We start from the raw sequence: 20872 nt of genomic DNA on the forward strand, positions 1-20872 counted from the left end.
AAAATTGAATAGGATTTTCGTCATTAAGTTGCAAAACTACATCAGTGTAGAAAATTCTGACAGAAACGGTGAAGGTCCGGCTTGTTTCTTCTCATTAGATATAAACTAATAGTTTAAAGGAGGAGGGAAATGGAAATATAGCGTCCATGGATCTTTTTTAAAACGGGGGCCACATTTTTCATTAATGTTTTACGTAGTGTTTTTGGTACGGAAAGACTTTCAAACTTCGTATACTTATCTATTTTGTGTTATAGAACAGAAAAATATTTTTGTATTCGAATTTATTTCATGTAAAAAATTGTCTTATTTCGATAATTTCAACCAATCACTGACAAGTATTCAGTTGTTTATATTTACTCCTTTGGCTGCTTAAGCGGTGTAAAGCGTATTTAATTTCCATAGCTTCGTTTTCTTTGCTTTTTTCATTTTCTTTTTTTTTTCTTCGTTTTATTTGCTTTTTTCTTTTTAAATTTGCTGTTTTACCCTAACCCTAACCCTATCACCGATAGAATTGTTTCAGAATCGTTTGTTTATGTAGTCGGCACTTAATGTATATCGGCTGAATGGACGTCAGTGATTGGTTGAAATTACAGAAATACGACAAATTTAACATGGAATAACTTAGGGATTTCTTGTTTTTTTAAGAAGACTAAGAGAAAAAGATGTTTTATATGACACATTCTACCAGTGTTCCAAGTTTCAAAGTGTTTCGTTAATGAAAAATGTGGCCCCCGTTTTAAATAAGATCCGCGTCCATTTCTTTCTGAAATGCATCACCAATTTAATACATTTTATCTCCTAAAACACATTGTTTTGTGTGAATAATAGCTTCGTTGTTTCCAGTTTCCCCTGTCTTTTTACGATGTGTGAGAGTTAGCTGGATATCTGTACAACTGGAGAGGAACTAAAACTACAAGATGTTCTGCATCCTGTGGTTGTGAAGCAAACGTCTTGACCATACAGTAATACCTGTGTCCTGAAATAAAGGTAAAAAAGGTTCAATTAAATTATCCGGCAACTTATCCCTTACATTAAGTCTTTTGCTATTGAGCAATAAAATATACATTGGTTGATTGTTACATAAAAAATAAAGCTGTTTTTAGATAAGAAGTGATGACACATATTTCATTAGCTTCAAAAATATAACCCATGTCCTAAAATGAAGTTTGTGGATTGACAGAACCGTTGAGAGTGGACAAAACTACTGTGTGAAATTTAGTTGCGGTCTCTTAAGATGTTAGTTCAAATTCCACCGAGGCCTACTTTTTCTTTTATCCTTAAGTCGATTAAATAAAGTATTGCCAAGTACTGTAATCAATATGACAGGCTTTTCCTTCCTCCCCCCTAAAAAAGATTAATGCAACTGATACTTCCGACAGGTCAAGCAATGGGCTCTATCCATCTGGAATACTGCAAAAGACAAATAAGTAATAATGTTGAAATACACATTACATATATAAGTGAAACAAATATGCTGTAGTTAATAGCATTCTGGCAGCAACAGTTACATTATTAGTTCATACAGCAGTAAAATAGTAATTATTTTCAACAAATTCCACTTTCCATGATCTATAGTTTTCTAATGGAGGCGTGTTTCTGTTATTTCTCGACATCGTTTTAACGATTTTCATTAACAAAAAAAGTGGTCACTTTAACCTTTTATCTAAAGCATCACTAAATCTCGAGTGGTGACTATCTAGTGATATTGTACCATTTTTAATAAACCGATGAATTCAAGTATATTTTGCGTGTACGTATGATGCGTGAATTGGAAGAAGGATGAAAACAATATATCTCTCCACGTTCTGATTTCAAATTACGCAGATGTCGATAATTATGCTATTCATTTTTTGGGGAGTTGATAAAAGTATATTCCAATCAAATACAGTGTGGTCGATTTAAGTGATTATGCCACTTCCCAAAATGAATGACCTTGTAACCTAAGTTAGAACACGATATGAAATAGGTTTATAACCAGCATCTAATAAGCTACAGTGATATTCTTTATAAGATAGCCGATATGATTGGTTGATTTATCTTGGACATGTTATTTCTATCAATTTAATCGATTCTGCGAATTTATATACAGATGGGATTTTGAACTGAGAAACCTTTTAATTAGTAATCAGACAAACTTTATAATTTGACTGATTCAGTATGAAATTTTTTATACTTCTTTTTCTTTTTTTCATTCAGTAGAATGAAGCCATGCTGGGACAATGCTTTCAAGTCTTTAGTTGTTTATGTCGTCTTCAATACTTTGGTACATATTCAATTGTTCTCAATGTGCCGGTTCTATCGCAACTGATCTATCTATCTATCTATCTATCTATCTATCTATATATATATATATATATATATATATATATATATATATATATATATATATATATATATATATATATATATATATATATATATATATATATATATATATATATATATATATATAGGTATATGTATATGACGGTTTCTGTCTTTCAAATTGCTTTAAGTCGGTGATCAATCTCCAATTCTGACAAAAGACACTTTCTCAATGTATCGCATAATGGAATCGAACTCCAAAGCATGTAAATACGAAGTGAATTTCCTACTCACATCGCCGTATATGGTTCATTATACTGCATGCTGAGAGGAAGTACACGTATAGTGGTTTTTAGATATAAAATATTCAATCATTTATTACCCATCACCATTATTTGAAATAATCATTGCTAAGAGGGCGGTGGAATATCAGAATTTTAGTTTGTCAAACAAAATTCCAAGCGGCAATTTGTTTCAATTTTTTGTTCTGAGATCAAATACCGTTGAGGACAGTTTTGCCCTTCTCCTCTTCGATGGTCGGTAAACTAATTTAGCGATCAAATATTAAGCTATTGTTAACATATAACAATAAAAGACTATACCATTTTATCCCCGAGCTACGCCAGGTATCTCTGCCAGTAATATATACTTTTTCAACTGAAAACAGATGGTGAAAAAAAAGACACATGATAAAATTTATTTTACACAACATCGAAATAAGAAATATCATTTTTATAGCCTAATTCTTATTGTGGTTGGTGTGCTAACTTGTATATAGGAATAGAATTAGAATCTTAATGCATAGATATTTGTTCTTTTGTACCTAGCTTGAAGATAGTATAACTAGAAAATTATCAGATGGATTACATCATATCTCGGGAAATATTCGAAATTTGGAAAATATAAAACAAACATTCTTTAAATTCAAATAATTTAGAGCTTACAATTCAGCTTACTAAAATTAGGTAATATCAATTGTCAGTATAAATGCGACAAAAGTTTTGTTGACCAGTTTTATTTATCTATCAAGGATTGCATCATATTTTCAGAAACCACGGTCATTGATTAGAGTCACAAATAAAATTTCAGCCGAGGGATAGACGATTCGTATTGAGTCACAGATTGTTAACACTATGTTGTGTCCGCGGTCAGCACACAATACCTGGACGGAGGGCATGTCTTTGTGACTAAGACATTCGCTAAGCAACGTCGTGGATTCGGATTCGATCCCTCTGCGTGGTACCTTGGGCAAATGGGCAAATGCCTTCCATCGTAGCTTAGGTTTAGTTAAAGACTTGCTAGCGAAATTGAGTAGACAGTAACTTTATGGAAGACCGAAAAGTAGTTTACATAATCTCTCACCCAGTGAAACACCATCAGCACAGTCTCGTGTGCGTTTATCAGAGTCTACTTTTCGTCGCAAGCATTCAGGTCCGGTTAATTTTCTGAATATGACTTCATATTCTGGTCTCCCGCCAGTCTCGAAGACTATGGAAACCTGTAAAATCTCAAACTTTATGGTGTATGAAAAGTGAAGAGTGTCAAATGGATGAGTGTTTCGCCAGTTTGCACCAACTAGCAGATCACTTCTAGTATGGAAGTTAATTCTGTACTGCCCATGAATTGGTCACTTCTAAAGTCGTGCATAATTCTGATGATAATTCATTTCTGGCTTTTCCAATAAACGAAGACAATTCACTAAGTTATGACAATGATAGTTATATGAAGCTTAAGATAAAGAACTTCGAAGTAGATCTCAACTGATAGTGTCTCTGTTACTGAATTTCGACAAGTCACTCACTAATATCTATTTCCCCCTTTCACTCTCTATCTCTCTATTTCACACACACATATATATATATATATATATATATTATAAATGATTATGCTGTCAGTATACCAATAATCAAACAACGAAGAAATTGTACTCGCTATAATGAGTTATATATGAGATATTTTCAATAAAGTCAGTTTGGTTGCAGATTTAGTGTTTGGGGTGTTTATGATTGTGAGGTTTCAATTGACACAATTAACATTGCTATCGGATTACTCTAAAGTTGGCGTTTCTTTCTATTGGGAAAACAAAGTGTCGGACTAAGAACCGCATGCTTATTCTTCTATCCGTGACAACCTAGAAATATTTAAATTCGTAAAAACATTTCCATTTGAAATCAGTTTTAGTCAAAAGCAGTTAAATTACTAAATTGTTGCAATGAAGTAATTAAATATATTCCCAATATATTATGAAATGACTTAATTACTAATTCATTTGTGGAGATTATTAGAATATTAATGTTTTTGCCTTGATGCAAGTTTGTTTTTAGACATAAGCATTCTTGAAACGTGATATCCAAATAAACGATAAACACTTCTTCAATTGTTTTTAGAAAAACTCGTTCTTGGCTCAGTACGTCATTAAACTTTTGCCTATTCAAAGTATATTCATAAGTCTCTCTTAACCGTTAATCTGGTGATTGAAAAGATTGGTTATGTGTATCATATTTGATGCATGGATGTCAGGGAAATATTTCTTGTGCATTACATGTGATACAGATGAAAGGCAACGAGTGAGACATGTCATATTTTATGTATTTTCTTGTGCCGAGTTGCTTTTTTTTTATCTGTTCTTGTGTGTTAGAAATTGAAGGAAATGGAGTGCTTGGTGTTTTGTCCAAAGCAAGTAGATTAGTGATTGGAAATAGAAGATACCAATTTTCTGCATAGAAACCAACATATTAGATTGTTGGAGCTGGTTGTCTGGTGATGTCTCTTTACATTTACCAACATAAATATGCAAGGTTTCTTTGTCGAAACACCTTGTCCTCATATATCTCAGCTAATATCCCAGCAACTTCTATTTCTTAGCATAACTGTCTGCTCAACATGTAAAACTTAACTAATCGATAAATTCCAGAATTGAATTTTTCATTTTCAAGTTGGGTCGATTGCATCACATGATACTCGATTATTCTCTTTCTTTTATTATCAATATATTTCTGAAATGATATTTACACTTCCTGGGGAAATATAAAATACACAATTATGGATTTAGTTAAACGATAAATTTCATTTATTGCGCGTAAATAATACTACTATACATACCGATGAACAAAAAATACAAGATTTATAGACTCAGTAATAAGTAATTCTTTAGAAATTCCTTAAATATAATTGAAAAATTCTGGCGAATAATATGGACAGAAATGGGCCTCGTATTTACTTTTGTTTAATGTGTAATTCATGTAAATAATTTTTAAAATTAGATTTCTTGTCAGTGAAAAACGAATACGAAATTGTGATTTTCCAAAGATATCGGTATGCTAATATCGACAATCAATTAGCCACATTCAGCTGCATAATTAGCACACAGCCGGTGCCTTCTAATCAATCTCGAATTTATGTTGATAATATTCTTCTTTTCTTTCTTCCTTTCTTCCTGTCTTTCGTTCTTTCTTTCTTTTCTTTCCTTCTTTCTTTCTTTCCTTTCTAGCAATTATAGCTGACACCATTAAACATAATGCCGAAGGTAGGTTACGAGACAGGAGGGTGCTTTTGATTAACAAGCCTTGGGAGTGACTAATCATTGGCAAAGAGGATAAATATGTTATTCTTCTGTTCTGCAGAAGTGTTTTATTAATCTGGTTTTGATTTGTAATTGCATGTTTATACTTTATATTCCTGTACGTACGCACAATGCATGCATAAGTAGTGCTTACAGATTGAAGGATGGTCGGTCTGCTGCATATAACTGGGAGACAAGCCAGTTGATTAACAATATTTTGTTTAGTCACTTGCGTTTAAATCTCGAGTTGATAACATAAATGACAGTATAACATTCAGCCATTCAAGAGATTCGCCTATTTCCTCTTTCCGTATAGAAATGTCTTCTGCCTAAGGGGAAAAGTTAATTCAATGTTTTACATGTGTTCTTATACTTTTAACAGTTTCGTACACATGGAGTGTAAAACATGCACACAAAAAACACATGCGTGAATGCTGTGAGTGCACGCGCATGCGTAAACACACCCATATATATATATAATATATATATAACATATTATATATATATATATATATTTATGGATTATATATTATATATATATATATATATATATATATATATATTTTATATTATATATATATATATATATATGTGTGTGTGTGTGTGTGTGTGTGTGTGTGTGTGTGTGTGTGTATATATATATATATATATATATATATATATATATATATATACATGTATGTATATATGTATATATATATATATATATATATATATATATATATATATATATATATGTATATATGTGTGTGTGTGTGTGTGTGTGTGTGTGTGTGTGTGTGTGTATTCAAGCATATATATACATACATATACATATATATGTATGTGTGTATATGTATATACATACTTACGTATGTATGTGTATGAATATGTTTGTGTGTAATGTATGTTTGCATGTATGTATAAATGAATGAATATATCTATGTATGCATTGTGTGTATGTATGGTAATCGACTCATTTTCAAACTTGCTTGTCAAGATGATAGCAAATGATTCCTGTACGATTTCCTCTACCTTTAGTTACAGTCATCTTATGAATGAATGCAGATATATTAAACATGTCTCCAAGGTAATAATTGTTATCCTCATCCGGTGTTTATCTCTACATTCTGAAGGGATGAAATAATTTAAAAGTGAAAAGTATTGTCAGCTATCGTAGACCGTTCCCAGCTGATCCAATTTCAATAGCACTAAGGATGAAATGCCCTTTCTTTAAGAGACAAATAAGCTCGTGTGCCGGATATGAATCCACGGCTTTTATAATTCATGCCTTTTAAATACAAAAGAGACAACTGGTAGAATTGAAAAATGGTTACCTTGTAACAGAACATGATCAAAATGACTGATAAAATCATTTCTATTGTCGAAGTAATTTTCAAGAAGGCTCGCATACAATATCAAATAAACCAAGTGATATATTAGGCTTCTCGTGTAGAAGAGGGTTTTCTTTTCCCTTCAAGTAGAGCTGCGGAACTTAAGGTACCCTAATATATATTGATATTTGATTATCGGAAACAAGTTCAGCAGTAAAAATGCTCTTTGGATACTTACATGTTAAAAAGGGTTTTAATCAAAGAAATTTTAATTCTATTATACTGTAAAATAATATTCAATTAGTTTAAATGTACACAAATGCATAAAAATAATTTTTAATTCCATTAGACATTCTAAAATACTATTAAATTTCTTTCAATTTTGAAAAAGGTAAAATCGGACAGAACTTATGGAATGACCTGATAATTGACTTACTCTCTCACTCGGAATTGCCGGCCTCTGCTAGCAGCATCATTAGCGCGTCGGACAAAAGGCTTAGCAGCGGCTATTCGTGTTTTGGGTGCAAAATCCCTCCCAGGACAACTTTGCCTCTCAACTTTCGGGATCGACAATATAGTTTACCAATGTAGCATAAGGGATCAATGTCATCGACTAACTATATCTCATAAAATTGCTGGCCTTGTGTCAAACTTTGAAATAATATTGCATTGCTATTGTTGAAGGGTAGAGGGAGAGAAGGCTTCAAAACTACAAGCACTCGACTATTATTTCTTTTAACAGAGTGAACTAAAGCGACGCACAATGAAGTGCTGTGCTCAATGACATTACGCGTCGCTCCAACCCGACGGCTTTGTAAGAATGTGCTCGACAGCTTGCACGCATGCGTGTAATATATGTGCATTATAGATATGCATGTCATTTTTTTTCTCAGCAAAGGCTAAAATGGATTCGACGTTTTGCTTGTGATTGGCTTCTTTTGGCTGTAAACTGAACCAGTCGTCAGGGAAACTTCGAAGTTACAATCAACGTTTTGTAAAAAGGAATTTAATCATCTACATAAATGTATGAGTGCTCTTTTTGTATGTATGATCTACATATTACACACACATGCATACATACACACACACATATATATGTACATATAAACACATACACATATATATACATATCTCTCTCTCTCTCTCTCTCTCTCTCTATATATATATATATATATATATATATATATATATATATATATATATATATACACCACATACATACAAACATAGATACACATATATGTATTTGTGTGTGTGAGAGAGTGTGTGCCCTGTGTATATATATATGCATACATGCATATGTATGCACGTGTATGCGCGCGCGTCTGTGTGTACATGGCTGTTATGTGAGTTGCTACGCGCGTTGACGTCTTTTACATCTTTACATTTCTCTGTCTTTTATGTGATATTCAAACAAATCCCTCTCGTCTTCATTTATGCTTCTTTAGAAATGTTGCAGTGGTGCATTCGTAAGGATTCCTAATCATTATTTGTTTCGCAGTTTTAATCATTTTTCTTCATAGCGATGCATATTGTTTTATCTAAATACACTTGCACTTAAATGAACCTTTTCTTGATGTATGCACGTTTTTGCTTTTACAAGTATGAATTTACAACCGTGCATATTTCGTTTCTTATCAATTATTCTTCGTTTTTTTTTCCTTATGCATATTTCTCATCTCTTCTATACAATTAGCTTGTCTTTATTATGTCCATTTTCATACGAGCACTCCAGCAGTCAACACGCCTTTGCTTTACAATCATCCATCAGCTCCAATGTATTTTTCTTACTTATCTTTAACAATATTTTTTGTATTATCATCAGCGTTTCATCTGCTCATCAATAGCTGTTTTTTTTTGTGTTTGGTGACTACCAAGAAATTGGAAGTGGTTTACATTTTTTCGGATTTATACATGTACCCAAATGACTGGTTCCTGCTTATTGGGTATCTTTTGATGCTAGTTATGTATTAACATGATAGGCAGACAGACTGACAAATAGATAGATAGATAGATATCTTTTTATTATAGCCACACAGGGCTAAATACACAAAATGGACAAATTACAATGTAGAGCTTTTCTTTGGGGGGGAAGGGGGCATAATTTCGATCAAAAGGGATCGCGGAAAAAAGGGGGGGGGGGTTCGATCAAAAGGAATCGCAGAAAGGGATCGCGGGAGGAAAAAAAAAGCGCTGCCCCTACAAAAGCGCCACCTGGGCGGACCTCCCCCCCTAGCTGTGCTACTGCAGATTATGGAGCGGAGTTATTGAAAATTAAATCCGCCTGAGTGCGTGACGATAACATACTGAGTGGGTTCTATTTTGGTGCTGGTGCTGGTGCTTGTCGTGGTGAGATCTTGTCGATCAAATTAATGTGTGGGTGTAACTTAGGCACAAATATACAGACTTGATGGCAGTTGAGCCGCTATGCTTGACTAAATCCACCCTAGTACATGATTAGAAATAATTTTATTGATTCCGGAAGAGTGAAACACAATCTTTAGCTTCGCAGAAATTGAACTCTTAATGTAAGTTACATAAATATACCCCACACAGCATTTTTCTTGTTCCCCTACTGGTTCTTTCATTCACAGCCCTTCAACAAGTTAATAATAAACATATCTCCTTCACCGTCCGATATTTAAATATTAGCGCCTTGTCTGATACCCCCCCCCCCCATACATAGACGTGTTGCTCTTCGTCACTTTGCCTTATCAATTATTATGATAATACTAACAATACAAGTTTCAAAAGTTAATTACATAATTATTTTTTTTCTACAATCTCTCCCATGCATTTAACTAAACGATTCCCCTTCCTCCTCCTATTTTTTATCGCCTACTTTTTGTGTGTTCCTCTACTTGAAATATTCAGATCTGTTTACTTTTTATAGTATAGATACTTTAACAAGGAAGACAGACAAGATAAAAGAGGAATAGAAACAACAAACAAAAACTATTTCCTGACCAATAGAAATAGATTTGACAAAACTGAGTTCTATGTTTATATCGGTATGTGACACAACGCCCCTTAACCAGGATACTAAAATCTCTTTAAAAGAAAACAATTAGAGAAATAGATTTGTTACGATTCCTATTCATAGTTTTGAAGGTCACATTTTGAAGTACTTTATTATTATTATTATTTAACACAAACAAAAACGTATAATAATGAAATTGAAATTAGTATAAACTGTATTTTGATCATATAGACATATTTATTGTTCTGAGAGACAGAGTTCATTTCTCACAGAGTTGAATTGTTAAATTAGTCGCCTTGTATACAAAATGAGGAGTGAATGAGAGTGAGAAATCAGTAATATAATACATGTCATTCTATCCTATTGCGAACACAACCAGCTAGCGACAAGCACTGAAATTAGGACGTGCTAAGTGCAGGACATAACAAACAGTTTCTATCTCGTTCACTCTCTCTTTCTCTCGGCCGGATGAGGAAGACATAGTAAGAGAGAGTGAAAAATATATACTTTGTCATTAGCCTCGCTTATCAATATTTTTATGGGTGATTGTTTCACAGACGGAGATAAAAATACAACACTAATACGCGTCAACAGCCAGGATTTTTTTTCGGTTTTTATTTTTACTTTACAGTTTGTAACTTTATAGTTTGTTTGATGGAAAATCACAAATGCAGTATTATTGCCATCAAACAGCCATGGAGGAATACTATTTTGGTCCATGTCTCTACTTCCTTCTAAGGCCTAACGTGACTGACAGGTTACAAGCTCCGATTTTAAGAAAATAGCATAAATTCAAGGTAAGTTCTTTACTTGATCCATTCGATATACAACAGCTGATTTTTCCCTTGGGTAAATGTGTGCGAGTCGGTTAACAGTAATATGAAAAAAATTCTTTTATTATTTTGCTATGATAATTTCTTTCTACATCTTTAAATAATACGTGAACACGGAAATTTCTTCCTATTTCTAAATTCATTAAACAGTGTGGTACAAGAATGGAACTGTTGATTTCGAAGGTCTGAGGAAGCCTTGGCAGAGTCTCTTCTTCCAGATCACCCCACCCCCATTAAAAGAAAAAAAAATCCTGTTCAGGATGGACTGATCAGGGTTTTCAACCGATCGATCGTTTTCCTTCCTTGATACTAATTCCCCTTCAGAGAAACTCATTCAGCTGCTATAAAAGTATCGCACCAACTTAAAGAAAATAGTAATCACCGTGTGATAGTTTGAGCTTTTGCGTTACCTTGATACCATAATGTTGATTTCTGAGAAGCTGCAAAGATCTGAAATATTGAAAAGAAAAATGTATTTCGTTTATATTATCAATGCTGAAGCTCTTTAATCCATATCAACAAGAATAACTGTACAGTGAATTGAACATGCGTCTCCTGTTTCAGTGGGAACGCTTAAATATACCGAAATTTACTTTAAAGGTATAATTTAGCTTCCTCTATAAACTAAAGTCTGAACAAAAAATAATGATTAATTTTACTTTCTGTCTAAAGTACATTTGTTTCTAGGTGTGTATGAAAACCTTACCAAGTGCTTAAAAGATGCTTTTGGTGGTGTTCAGGAAGTGGGGTGGGAGGGATTATAGTGGTGGCAACGATTTATAACAGTAGAACAAAACGCTAATACTTGATGAATACTTTATTTTTGTTGACCCCAGAATGTTGACATGCAAAAAAAAAAAAGAATACCTTGGGGTGATTTGAACATAGAACCTAAAGTTCACCCAGCTAAATACAATAAGGCATTTTGTTCATCAACCACTTTCTGAAATGATAGTGATATTAATTTCCACATAGACACAAGTCCTCAATTTCTTTTCGGTAGGGATTTTATAGTCAATTATTTAACTGTAGTACTAGCATTTTACTTTACTGATAAGCTAGTAGTGTTGTGATCATTTCTCCGTGTACTTTACAATTGTCAAAACAACAGCGCACCGTCACGAGTTTTTCATAGTATGCCAACTGTTTGTATAATACTGAGAGATATTTATACAGGCGGAAAAAACAATTGAATGAAAAAAAACTAGTGTAATTGTTAACAAAAATATTTATATCGTATTGTAGTTGCTTTTGTAACAGCAAGTGTCATGTGGATGAATGCGATTGATTTGCGTAAGGATGGCGATTTTATCATGGGGTTAATCAGGACGCATTATCAAGGATTAAAGTAAGAAATACATTATTGTATTGATTTCCTAACGTAGTAAACTAAGTAAAGTGAAGGCGCGTGGCTTAGTCGTTAAGGCATTCGGTTCACAATAGTAAGGTTTTGAGTTCGATACTCGGCGGCGTGTTGTGTCCTTGAGCAAGGTGCTTATTTTAAGTTTCTCCTGGTCACTCAGCTGGCAAAAATGAGCTGTACCTGTATTTTAAAGCGTCAGCCTGGTCAAATTTTGTTTCGCTGAAACTCACTGAGAACTATGAGAAGGTACGCCTGTTTGTGGAGTGCTTAATGCTCTTGCACGTTAATCTCACGAGCAGGCTGTTCCGTTGAGCTGATCAACTGGAACACTCGTCATTGTAACCGATAGAGTGCCACTTTTAAACCAAGTAAAACTAAATGTCAATTTACGAAAGAGTTTTTGATTTTTAGTAGTTTTCGAAGATATTAATTCCAGTTCTAGCCCCTTACTTTATATACTTTGAAAATAATGTTGCCTTAGGGCGATGCTCCATCATGGCCTTAGCCGTGATTGCTAAAGCAAACTAAAAAACTAAGTTGCACGTGAATGACTTAGACGTCTCTTATCCTTTTCAGAAGTATAACAGGTCTGGGATTATATCGGTGAAATTAGAGATTGGGTTTTCAAACATAGAACAGATCTTCATAACATTTGTTGGCGAGCAAAATTTTAAAACCTATAATTCTCAAACTATATTTGATCAATACTAATTATTTTCTGTTCTAAGATACTCTGTTTGTTTGATTTTGAAAAAACTGAATTTTTAGTGAATACGAGAAGAAAATAATTAAACAAAAAGCTCTTTCTTACAAGGATCCCCTGTTTTGTCTACTAATGTGGTCGTCGATGAGGTGTCTGTGTGTTTCATTTTCTTCCAATTGCTTTGGTTGAAACGTAAGTTTATTATTTGAACTGACTCAAAAAGTCCTGCAACAGCCTAAATAAGTTTATACAAAATTCATTTACAAAAATCTTCAGTTCCACTCCTTAATGTAATGTTATTCCATACAAATTCCTCTATTAAATTTCCAGTAGTTACCCACTTCGTGATTAATTAGTTTCAATAGAGTGTATAATTAGACATGGGTCTTGTAACAGGATGGAGAGTTGTTATTAACCCCCACGAGAGTACAATGGTTAAAACCCTTTTCATTTGCTTAAGCTAAAATCATTTCGGTAAACAAAAAGGGAGCAAAATGTGAAACTACTTCTATAAACTTTCTTGTTCTGATGGTTTATTTGAGCAGATATCACTTTAATGACATACATCGAATTCGTAATTTTAAGAATAAGGGGATTCAAGGTGAACTCATTGGGAAAGATTTTCCGCCTGAAGTATCCAATGAGGTGACTGTTTCAATGATGTAATGCAGTTTCTCTTCCTTGAAATAAATAAAATCCTATAGATGCACTAAAAAGTTGTCGATGATTTAAGTGAATTCCAAATAAACCTTCTAAGTAGGATGTAATTTTAGTTCAGATATATTGCTTTCAAGTTTGGACACAAGGCCAGTAATTTTGAGAGAGGGACCCCAGTGTTCAACTGCTATTTATTTTATCGAGCCCCAAGGATGAAAGGCAAAGTCGATCTCGGTGGAATTTGAACTCAGAACATAAAGACGGACGAAATGCTGCTTAGCATTTTGCCCGGCGTCCTGGGGTCGATTTGTTCGACTAAAGGCAGTGCTCCAGCAAGGCCGCAGTCAAATATCTGAAACAACTAAAAAAATATGGGTGTGTGTGTGTTTGTGTACTCATATTCAATTTTGCTCTGGAATTAGGCGACTCCACGACGGTATTTTCGATAGATTGGGTTGAGGTGAGCAAATGTTGATATGTTACGAAATAACGCAACCACTCTCGTCAATCCTCTATCAAACTATGAAAAAGACCCTCGTGGGACCATTTTCGCCAAACTATGAAAAAGGCCCTCGTGGAACCATTTTCACAGCTAGACTAAATATATATCATGTATTATGCAAAGTGTCGTAAGTCCAGAACGTTGCTTTTTCAGAAAACGAAAACATAGTTTCACCATTCCATAACAAAATCGTTGTACTACACTCTGACAATTTCTGATATCTTGGTATCTGAAACTGCTGGAGATACGATAGTTTTACCGAAAGAACCGGCTATTACAAGCAATAATAAATATTGAAAAAAACACATTTGGCTAAATTTGGACGAACAACAGTTTAACATAATAGCAACAATACAAATATTTCTCTCTATAACTATTTAGAAAAGATGGCTGCTGAATTGGTATTTCCAGAATCTTTACGTGTTGTTTCTATTTGACTGTCAAGGTTGGTACGAGGAGCTGGTTGAGCGAGCATTTTGGTTTTGCCGATGTTCACTTTCAGGCTGAAAGTTTGATAAGCTCTGCTGAAGTTGTTTGTTGAGGTTTGAAGGTCTTCTGCAGTTGATGCTGGGGCTGTGTTATCAGCGTATTGAAGCTCAGTGGTCTTGTTCTCCCGACGGTAACGTCTTGATCGGAAACGTGAGATGTTGAAAACATCACCATCAACAACCAATCGAGGTTGTCGAGGATTTCTGCTATCTTGGAAGTTTTCTGTCACCCACTGCAGGATCTAGTAAGGATATCGAACAGCGCATCCAATCAGGTCATGCATCTTTTGGTCGTCTCAAAACCAGGGTCTTTTTCAACAAGAATCTGACATTCAAAACGAAGCTCATGGTCTATCGGGTTGTTGTCGTATCAACTCTGCTATACGGGTGTGAAACCTGGACTGTTTACCGTGAGGACATGAAGAAACTAGAGCGCTTCCGTCAATCCAAACTTCGCTCTATCCTGAACATCAACTGGGAAGATCGCATCACCAACAATTCTGTGCTTGAAAGATCAGATCTTTTGTGCATCGAAGCCTTGATCATTGAACATTGTCTCCGATGATCAGGTCACGGCCGTCGAATGAATGAACATCGCCTTCCCAAAATCTGTCTCTACGGTGAACTGTCTGAAGGAAAACGTCCTCGTGGAGCCCCCTTGAGGCGGTACAAGGACCAACTCATCAACCCTGAAAAGCACCAACATCGACCCCGCACACTGGGAAGATATCTCGGCAAACAGATCCCTCTGGAGACACGCCATCAAAACGGGTTCTGCTGACTTCGAGAAAGCTCGAGTCGCAAGAGCTGAACTCAAGAGACGGGAGAGAAAGCAGCGCCTTCTCCTCCCCAAACCAGCCCTTTCTCTCCCTTGTCCACAATGCCCCCCGTATGTTTCATGCAACTCTTGGGTTTTGGAACCATCTGCGGTTCAAACATCAAGGAAAACGAACTGGATTGCAAGCTCGGAAACACGAGACGCACTACTACTATTTGACTAGAATAGAGTGAGTTCAAGAAGCGACTCCCGTACTTTTTCTAGCCTTCTACTTAAGAGACCTAAGTAGTTTCAGCATTTCTCGCATGAAGCAAATGCTACTTGTTTTATATTTCAAAATATGAATAAATAAATGAATAGCAAAACTGGGTTATAGAGTAGTTGTGTCAAGAACTAAATATTGCACTACTCACAACTAAAATACATATACGTGTGTGGGGTGTAAGAATCTACCGATTGTTGTGATTATCTGAAAAGGATAAATTTAGGCTAGAAACAAATAATATGGGATTTTTTTAAAGCACTGAGCCGTATTATCATTTGAGTATATATATATTACTATATTATCAATTCTTATTTTATAGAACTTAAGATATTTTGTCAATAAGTTTTGTTGTTTTGAGAAAAAGTCTCACATTTGGAGAGATGTCTTTTGACGGAGAAATAAAGCACATTAATTTACCAGTATGTCGATCGAAAAGTATACGCCTGAAATACTGTAGTTTTTTTGTTTGTTTGTTTTATTCTTCACAGTAACCAAACTTGTTGATATCCTACAAGCTATTAAACATTTATTGGTACCAGCAAAGACACACGAGTTATCTCGGACCCCAGATTTTCCTCTGAGAGACCGTCGTGGGATGATAAACTAAAGCGATCTCAAATAGATTTGGATCCCTCTATCATGGCAGCTTGTTGAATTTCATACTGTAAATCAACTAAACCGTCTCTCTGTTGTCTACGCTAATACTCACTCATTGTATTTCGTTCATCATCTCTCTTAATCTCTTATCAGCATTGGCTACGTTGATGAAATTGTTGGGCAGCAGCAAGTTTATGATGTCATCTTTAAAACTGATTTGATATGTAATTAGTGTTTCTGTCGAACAGTGGGGATGAGAGTGTATGAATGCTATACTCTTTTAAGAGTATGAACGGCATAACTAAACTGAACTATAGCTTAGCAAGAGATTGAAACTGGATTACCAACTCTACACTTATCGCTTTGAAACGGCACCTGCTGTTGATAGTATTATCAGAGATGTAGTCATTAAAAATGACTATTTTTAAATCAAAGGTAGAAATTTCTTTCTCAATTTATAAACGTTAAAAAATAAGCTGTAAAATCTAGCAGGATGAAAAAATAAAGCAATTATATTTTCAATTTATTTCTCAAGCAAAACCAATCAATTGTTCATTATATCGGCCGTATTAAAAAAAAAAGAGCAGCTTTGTGTTAATTTACAACTTTTAGAAAAGCATGTCGCTTGGTCCATATTTACGCGATTGGTTTGCCTTTGGGCACAAAATATGACACTACTTGTGAACTGAAGAGGACATCGACGTCACTGCTAAGAGAAAGGATATTTGAAGAGCAGCTTTAAAAAAGAGGTTCAAGTGTACGTGGCTTCAACATTTCAATGCAGTTCTTTAAACGATTTAGAATGATATTAAATTGAAAATTCAATATCACACTAAGAGACACCGAAACTATTACTTTGAAAACATATTCCAGCAAAATTCCTTTTTCTCTCTTCATGCAGTTGTTTAAAGTAAATTTGTCTGCAGAAATGTCCCCATCACGATTAAAAAAGTCTTTAAAACAATCATCAAACAAAACAAGAAAGAACGTGGATCAATTATGTTCACCCTTTTTTTTTTAATATTTTTCATGGCAAACATTCTGAAACTGTAAAGATGTTCTCACTAGAATGGAATGGTAACTCTAAAACAAATACAGTCGTTTCGAATATTCATGTGATGGTGAAGGGAATTTCGATGGTGATGGTTTGCATTTGAAATATTGGTTTCAAAATTTGCCACAAGGCCAACTAATCCGGGAGTGGAGGTAAGTCGATTACATCGTCCACAGTGATCAAATGGTACTTATTTTATCGACCCTGAAAAGATGAACGGCATTTCGTCCGGTGCGCTGACCACTCTGCCAGCTCACTGCCTTCTTTACATTTAGAATATTGACTTCTAATATCGACTCAAGAGTTCAAACATGGGCGGGGAGGTATAGTCAATTAGATCGACTTCCCCAAGTACTTAATTGGTCCATTATTTGATCGAACGCCGAACAAAGAAACTAGAAATCGATATCGGCAGGATTTCAACTCCGAATGAAAGCCAGCCAAGGGATTTGTCTTTCCTTTCATTCTTCCTAATCTCCTGCTCTATTACATATTCATTAAGTTTTATATGCTTTTGTCATTGACCTGTTGTCATGTTGGAGCATCGCATGTAGAGTTACTCGAATAAATTGACGCCAGTACTGACTTTGTCTTGTACTTATTTTATCGGTCCATTGAACTGAACTGCTAAGTTACAGTGACGTAAACAAACCAGCACCGGTTGTCAAGCAGTGGAGTGACATACAAACACACACACAGACATATCTATGTCTATATATATATATATATATATATATATGTATGTATGTATGTATGTATGTATGTGTGTGTGTGTGTGTGTGTGTGTGTGTGTGTGTGTATATATATATATATATATACACACATATATAAAACAAGACAGGTTTCTACAAAGTTTCCGTCTGCTAAATTCACTCGCCCCGAGACTATAGAACTAGACACTTGCTCAAGGTGCAACGCAATGGGACTGAATCACCTCTTAACCACAAAGCCAAACCTGCATATATTAGATATTGGTTACAAATCTTGGCACAGGCTCAGAAGAAATGCCGCTAAGCGTTTTGCCGGGGGGGGGGGGGGGGGGTAACCATTCTGCCAGGTCACCGCCTTCCGTCTTTATGGCTATTGATTTCGAACTTTGGCACAAAGCCAACAATTTTAGAGGTGAGGCGGAGTTGGCTGGGCGTACTCGATAACCTCCATTGCACAGTTCAACTATAAGTATTTTATCAACCCCGAAACGGATGACAGGCAAAGTCGACCTCCGCGGAATTTCAGCTCAGAATGTAAAAACGGACGTAATGTTGTTAAACATTTTCCCCGGCGTGCTAGCGATGCACATATAAGATATTAATAAATATTGTATTTATTTAAAAGCATTTAAAATTCCTTAAAAGACAGTCACATTGTGTTAGTAATAGCGTAATTGATATTTTCTTGGTGATGAAACTACCCTTTTGTTCAATTTACTCTTTCAACTGCCTGTGGTTCGGACTGTCAGAGCAACTAAAAATGTTGTTAACCAGCGTGGACATAGGAAGGCAAACCATCAAACTAGATAATTTAATGTAATTGATTGTCTCAGAAACCTAAATGTGAAATCTGACAGATAATTAATCAGAACGAAGATTTACAACGTTCTCTCAGAAATTAGCTACTTGAGATCTACGTGCAGAAAGGAAAAGGAGAAGGAAGGAGGTGAATGCTGCCTATAGATTAATTCCATTACATTGATTTGCTTCGTTTCAGCCCAGAATTCTACGTTTTACATATAATATGTTAAGGACTTCTTACTACGGTATAAAAGTTTAGATGTATTGCGAAGAATTATAAGATCGTGTTATTCAATCACAGTCATGATTGTATTGTTGAGCAGCATTCTTTGCAAGCACGTAGTTCTGGGTTCGATCTGATGGTGCAGCACTTTAAGTCAGTCTCTTCTATAAGATCCTCGGGATAACCAATACCTTGCTACTTGAGTTTGTTAGACGGAAACTCCGACAGCACGTCGAAATTTATATATATATATATATATATATATATATATATATATATATATATATATATATATATATATATATAAACCTTTTACTTGTTTTGGTCATTAGAGTGGGGTCATGCTGGATCATCACCGTGAAAAATTATAGTCGTCGAACGAATTGCGCCCAGCACTTTTTGCGTTTAGTCTAGAACTTATTTTTTCGGTGACATTGCTGTTACAGGGACATAAATAAACCAACAGCTGTCAAACGGTGGTGGCAGATACACACACACACACACACATATATATGTATATACATACACATTCATACGACGGACTTCCTCAGTTACTTGTTCAATTCTTCAGTGTATAACCAATTGCACTCCATTCGGTTATACACTGATCATGTTGCTTACAGAGGCAAACCTTACCTCTACATGGTCATTATTTACTGATGGCTCAGTGAACTTTGAACATTTTAGCTAAATCCTACAGTCTTATCGGACTTGATCAGCTGTGAATCGATATGAGAGAGAGGAAGAGAGAGAAAGTAATAGCTTAGAGAGGGTGATTGCTGCAAACTATAGTTTAACGATAATGGAAGGCTATCGTCAGGATGTATCGAAGATTTTCTAGAAGCATATTGTGGCGAGACCGGAGAAAAGGATGAGAATTCGGAGGTGTTTTTGTTAAGTTCTTCCACCATAGAGAATGAGGGGAAACCAGACGGCGAACGTTGGGCCATTTTCTGTGCTATTATTACTTACAGGGTCATCTTTGTTGAAAGTAAGGTTCCATAAAACGTGTAGACACTCAATGGACGAGAATGTCTGATTCCCAGGTGAAAAGCAACAGCGTTTCTTGGCTGTCAGTGAACAAAAGCATCCTATGCCTTTTATGGTTATTTTTATCAACGTTGTGATCCACATTTTACTGCTGGTGATAATGAGTGACATCAATTATATGTTATAGCAGTAATCTTCAACTGTGCTGCTAAAACGCAATTACAAGAGAGCCGTTTAAATTGGTTGTAATTGTGGAACTTCGTTCCTTGAGGCACGGGAAGGGAAGGCCTATTGAGGAATATGGTTTCACGCATTCAAACTTCTTGGATGGGTTGAAATACATTTGTCGAGGGTAAGTAGTCAGCGTAAAACTGGTGAAATACCATCAGTCCAAACTGTAGGGTCTCACCTAAGTAATACAACGAAATGAAACACTTTCATTAAGTAAGACTATCCATGAAACTGGTGCTGCATATCAAGCCAAAATATTCAACCTGTGGTATGTTCAAACCGGTCATATCTAACCTCTTACACCTACTCTACAATGTATTTTTAATAATAATCACATCATCAAAAGCTCAAAGCTACCTGATAATGCATGATTAATGCAAAACAATGTGATCAAATAAACATTATATTTGACAGAATAGTCTTAATACTAAAGAGTTAATACCAACCAGTCTGAATTTAAAATATAGACGATACAGATTAGAACAGATCTTGTCCTTAAAACCGACTGGTAATAGAAA

General features: G+C 35.0%; 1 protein-coding gene across 2 annotated transcripts in view; it reads left to right on the forward strand.

The window, feature by feature from the left end:
- The first annotated feature begins 9461 nt into the window (after positions 1-9461).
- Positions 9462-20872, forward strand: part of LOC106882348 (integral membrane protein GPR137B) — a 53422-nt gene continuing 42011 nt past the window's right edge. The window contains exon 1 of one of the 2 annotated variants that reach the window (XM_052968515.2): positions 9462-10956. The gene's annotated coding sequence lies outside the window, so the exon portion shown is untranslated. Of the gene's footprint in view, positions 10957-16584; positions 17552-20872 lie in introns of those variants that run through there. The other variant, XM_089354526.1, reaches the window with a different exon arrangement.

The sequence above is a fragment of the Octopus bimaculoides genome, chromosome 6 (genome assembly GCF_046866305.1).
Source record: "Octopus bimaculoides isolate indiv1 chromosome 6, ASM4686630v1, whole genome shotgun sequence".
NCBI lineage: Eukaryota > Metazoa > Mollusca > Cephalopoda > Octopoda > Octopodidae > Octopus > Octopus bimaculoides.